The sequence below is a fragment of the Micropterus salmoides genome, unplaced genomic scaffold, assembly GCF_014851395.1.
Source record: "Micropterus salmoides isolate LMB-PRFRI ecotype aquatic unplaced genomic scaffold, ASM1485139v1 Ms_hic_scaffold_19, whole genome shotgun sequence".
Taxonomy (NCBI): domain Eukaryota; kingdom Metazoa; phylum Chordata; class Actinopteri; order Centrarchiformes; family Centrarchidae; genus Micropterus; species Micropterus salmoides.
Genome location: NW_024041039.1, coordinates 32694600 through 32700599, shown reverse-complemented (window position 1 = coordinate 32700599; position 6000 = coordinate 32694600).

The following is a 6000-nucleotide window of genomic DNA, read 5'->3' as shown; positions in this document are numbered from 1 at the left end:
TGGGGAGCAATAGTTCATTGAGGGAACCATGAATGCCAACATGTACTGTAGCATACTGAAGCAGAGCATGATCCCCTCCCTCCAGAGACTGGGCCGCAGGGCAGTATTCCAAACACACCTCCAAGACAACCACTGAGGGTAAAGGTGACGGACTGGCCGAGCATGTCTCCAGACCTAAACACTATTGAGCATATGTGGGGCATCCTCCAACAGAAGGTGGAGGAGCACAAGGTCTCTAACATCCACCAGCTCCGTGATGTCGTCATGGAGGAGTGGAAGAGGACTCCAGTGGCAACCTGTGAAGCTCTTGTGAACTCCATGCCCAAGAAGGTTATGGCAGTGCTGGAAAATAATGGTGGCCACAAAATATTGACACTTTGGGCTCAATTTGGACATTTTCACTTAGGGGTGTACTCACTTTTGTTGCCAGCGGTTTAGACATTAATGACTGTGTGATGTGTTATTTTGAGGGAACAGCAAATTTACACTGTAAACAGGCTGCACACTCACTACTTTACATTGTAGCAAAGTGTCACTTCTTCAGTGTTGTCACATGAAAAGATATAATGTGAGGGGTGGTACTGTATATATCTCACAAAAGCATAAGAATATATATATAGACAGTAATGTCCCATTTCCATGAGCAAAATCGAAACTTTAGATTTGAAGAAACACACTAATTTAATAACAGTCTGGATAAAGCCATCAAGTTATAAAAAAAAACTATTAGAAGAAAATGCAGCAGTTTGTCAGGTCTGGAGCAGAATGGGCCACCTCACACTGGAGCACTTGCGTGCAATGTGGCTGTGTTAATGTGTTTTTTTTGGGTCTGTTTGTTTTGTAGAAGAGACGAACTTCCTGGTAATTCGGCTCACGGTAGAAACCTGCCAGGGCAGTGAAGTGGAATAACTCCCATCAGCTGTTCGATGTAAACACTAGCAGGACTAATGTTAATGTTGCAGTATGGCTGTGTTAACGGTATGCTTTATTGAATGTCACATAAATAACAATAATAATAGCTATTTATGTCAGTCGAGTGACTGCTAACCTGACAACCAACCTGCCTCTCATTCTCCAGCACTGGCAGGAAGTCAGCCTGCCGAATGAACGAAACTCAGAGGACCCACGTGAGTGGTGAACGAATCATTCATGTCTGCTCCACGGCCAGTGGCCCAGCTGTCACTTGACAAATGAACGACTCACATATATGAGTCACAAACTAATCACTTATGTTTCCTGTGCTGAGCCCATGCAGCTGCTGTGTGACTAGTACACGCAAGAGTCTAGGATCATTCACACATGCGTGAAAATTAACTAATCACTCACTGACACTACTCGTCACTCCCAAGTCATATAAAAGATTAGTTCAAATGAACGAAACGGTCACTGACCGATACAACACTTCAAGTCACGCAGCAAGCACATCTGTCAATGTAATCAGTGATGTCATTGCTTTGTCTGTGGTTACCAGTTATGCTGTTTTAGAGGATGTTCAGAAGTTATTGAGGCAGATACCTCTGACCCTGAGATCAGGTGTTTTTTAATCAAACAGTACATTGATAGATCACACACTGATCTATCAATCTGACGAGTTGCCTCAAAGCTCTTTTCATATTTTGTCTGAAAGAACTATGGACGTACACAACTCAAACAGCTTCAGTGAAATGATAGAGGCATTCACTGGCACTGAGATTACGAACAAAAGCATTTGACCCTTCCCTAAGCCACCTCCCAAATACGAAGCTGGCCAATCACAACACAGTATAGGTCTCGCTCTAACTGAGGTCATGAAAGTGTCAGACTGCAGAAGGAGTCATTTCTAGCTTTTTTTTAGCAGATTTTTTCCAAGATATAAGCTGTGTCCGAAATCACCCACTACTCACTATATAGTGGACTATATAGTGAGCTCTCCATTTTGTAGAGCTGTCCGAATGTATAGTGATTATTATTATGTTATAGGTCACTCAGTGTATCCCAGAATGCATTTTGAAAAGAAGTGTACAACCGATGTTCACTAACCAAGCCCTACATACCATCATGCATTGCACTGATAGAAAAAACTAATTGTCCGACGGCAATGAAGTAATTAACAGCACAGAAATAATGATCGGAGTAGTGTCCGAAAGTGTTGCTTTATTAATGAGAGTGAGCTCACTATATAGTCCTCAACATACAACTAGTGATGACAAGTTCGACTCTTTTGACAGACTCGTTCATTAAAATGAACTAATCTTTTTTTGTGTCATTTCGTTCATTTGAACTAGGCTGGTTATTGCGGCGCTGCAGCCCTCTAGTGGGCGATTTAAAAATGGAAGGCTGCCTGGGCCCACAACCAAATTCAAAACCACAGAAATATGTTGTCAATATGTAATCACCACTACTCCGGCTAAATCCTTCCATTGTTCAATTCAATTCAATTCAATTTTATTTATATAGCGCCAAATCACAACAACAGTTATCTCACAGCGCTTTTCATAAAAGAGCAGGTCTAGACCGTACTCTGTGATGCTATTTACAGAAGCCCAACAGTTCCCACCAAGAGCAGCACTAGGAGACAGAGGCAAGGAAAAACTTCCTTTTAAGAGGCAGAAACCTCGAGCAGAACCATGGCTCAGGGTGGGCGGCCATCTGCCTCGACCGGTTGGGGTGAAGGAGAGAGAGAGAGAGAGAGAGAGAGAGAGAGAGAGAGAGAGAGAGAGAGAGAGAGAGGGCAAGAGAGGAACAGAAAGAAAAAGAGAGGGATGGAAGGAGAGAGAGGGGAGGGAGGCAGCCTACACAATATACACACATAGAGGTACAGACAGTAAAGGTGATGTTGCTATAGACTAAATGAAAAATGGTACAGATATGTATAGTAGTGTTAATGGTAACAGTTGTAATGTTAATGATTATATAACAATAATAACAATAGGACTAGTAACAATAGGACTAGTAACAATAGTCGTTGCAGCAGAGGGTGTCGAGCAGGAACACGGGGGCAGCAGGTGACCTGCAGCCACAGATCCAGACTCCACAGCTCCAGAGCCAGAAAACCTGCAGGAAGTGATAGGAGGAGAGAGGAGAGGGACGAGAAAGCACAAGACTACAGGAATTGCAGTAATCCAGCCTAGAAGTAACAAATGCATGGACTAGTTTTTCTGCATCATTTTTAGACAGGATGTTAATGATTTTCACAATATTACGTAGGTGAAAAAAGGTTGTCCTTGAAATTTGCTTAATGTGAGACTTAAACGACATGTCCTGATCAAAGATAACTCCAAGATTCCTCACAGTGGTGCTGGAGGCCAGGGCGATGCCATCAAGGGAAACTATATCTTTAGATAATGCGTCACGGAGGTGCTTGGGCCCCAGAACAATAACTTTTCTTCAGTTTTATCTGAGTTTAACATTAGAAAATTACAGGTCATCCAGGTTTTAACATCCTGAAGGCACATTTGAAGTTTAGCTAACTTCTGTCTTTATTTGTTTCATGTCGGTTTGACATCCTGAATACAACCTTCAAATGTATCATGCAAACCTTTCGTCTCCTTTCTGAGCTCGTTTTTTTCAGTTTTCCCAAAATTAAACAATATTTTTCCAGGGAGTGCAATTATAGACAGTGGCAGCACTGTGACAACAGATTGTCGGACTTAGCAACAGTAACTAAGGGGGGCGTGGCTTAGTAAAGGACCAATTGGGAAAAATCTTCTGAATGAATCTGGACACGGGGGACAACATTTTTCAAACTGGGCCCTTCATTGACGCACACTCCAGCATCACCTCCACCCACCCTTAGTTCTAATACAAACACGGGCAATTTCAAAGAACGTCTTGGCCGTTCGCTTTATTGTGTCACAGATGGAGTCCCCAACAACCTTTTCCAAATTCACTGTTGTAGACTCATCCAGGCCATGCTGGCATACATATTTAATTACTCAATACATTTATAAAGCACAAAAGATCAACGCAGCTTTTTTTTTTTCAATCTTTCAAATTAGACTGTGACAGTTATGTTCCTCCTTTTAACTTAAAACATGAGACAAAAATGTCCTTCAATGCTTAAGTGATGAGAGAAAAGTAAAATCACACACTGAAGAAATTACTGCAAATCATTAAATCATAAAATCAAATTATGAGTGAAAAAATACACTTCATACACTTCATCTTCAAATTCAATCTTGAGCACTACATTAATCAAATTATTGCTCAAATTATGTGCAGAACTGAAAATACTGTATAGAGTATATGGCTGTGTCAGCTGAAATGATGATAATAATATAAACAGAGGCTTATATAGCTTATTATATTGTAACCATATTTGCAGCTCTATCCTATGACTTGTGATGTGCTGCTGACTAGTGTTTACTGTAGGTCTATTTTCTTGAGGCTGTTACAGGGGAACTTGGTGTTATTAATCTTTATTAATATAAAGGGAAACACAAAATTCAGGTGGAAGGTGACAATTCAAAATATAATGTATTAAAATACTTTCTCATATAATATCATCAATGCTGTGTCAGCACACATGTATAATTTAGTCTTCCCTCCGCCTTTGTCTTTGTTAGGGGAAGTAACCTCTTTTATGACTATTGCACTTTTTCTCTCCTCAATGAATTAATTTCTATTAATTATTTTTAATTCAGTTAGAAACACCTGGACTTCAATTGTGTGAGTCTACCGCTTGATGCCTGAGAGTTGGCAGCTCTGTTGTTCCTTAAATGTTAAGCAATCTAAAGCTTTGCTAGTCTGCCTAACTGTTAGCTCCTCACCTTCGCCTGACATATATAGTACTTCTTAACACATTTTTTGGCCAGAAATTTGGCCATTGCCTCCTTATGATTTAATTTTTGGGTGTGTGTTTTGGCTCTTCTTTTCTGGGCCCCTGAAAGGCTGCAGTGTTTGCTTTGTTTCGACCGTACCATTTCACAATAACAGCGGTGGGTGGGTTATCAGGTGCCAAGAATGAAATGTGTTTTAATAATAATACATTTATTTATCACGTAAATACATCTAAAAAGTTTTGTTATTCATATAAGACAGTAAGTAAAGTGTTGCACTCCCATTTAAGGGTCAACCATAGACCTTTGCATGGGCCCCCCTGGGCCTTGGGCAGGGGTCATCTGTACCCCTTTGACCCCTGACAGCGGGCCTGGTGCACAGTGACCTGAAGACAAGCTTTCTTTAGTTTGTGAGCTGCCAAGAGCACGATGTGTCCTTAGGCAAGCTTCAGATCAATTTTTATCTGTTGATGTCGATGACCTTCTAGAAGTGCTTAACAGCTATGAATGTAGGTCATAACTGCTACTCTGCCAGAAATCTTGGATTAAAAATCTCACGAGGAACTTAACAATGTTTGTCATTGACTGCTGGAGGGAAATAACACAGCCACAGATCATCTAGAAATTATACAGAGGAAAACCATACTGTACAACTGACAACTCTCTGAACAAATATGACGAGAAACACTTTTGGAGCAACATTAGCTTCACAGTTTGATTTTCCAGTCCCGGCCAATAAACAATGGTTAATATATCATTTAGCAAAAAAAACCTATATTAATTATGACATACTGCAAATCACAAAAAAATAAAATCTTAGTAAGATTAATTATCTTAATTGAAGGCAAAATATATTTCTTCTTACCAGGCGGCTTTTATGTTAGAGAATTTCACTTGTTTCAAGTTTTTTTGGCCTTAAGTAGAAAGTGAAATATTCTTGTTCTGTTGCAGATAATTTAGCTTATTTTAAGTAATATTTGCCTTTTTTTTGAGAGCTCAGTTTTTGCAGCGTGCATGTATTTTACTTCACTATATATCCTTTATCTCTGATGAGATTGTAGTAGGGGGATAGCAGCAGCTTGTGGTGTAAGGCACAGAACATTAGTAGGATTGCAAGAAGCCATTAGCTGCGTTGGAGTTGCCCCCTGCTTCCACCAATTCAAAATACAGAACCTCACCATGGCCCAGTGCTAGCTGCACTGGTAAACACACAATAAGACATAGATATTACATGACTACGTCT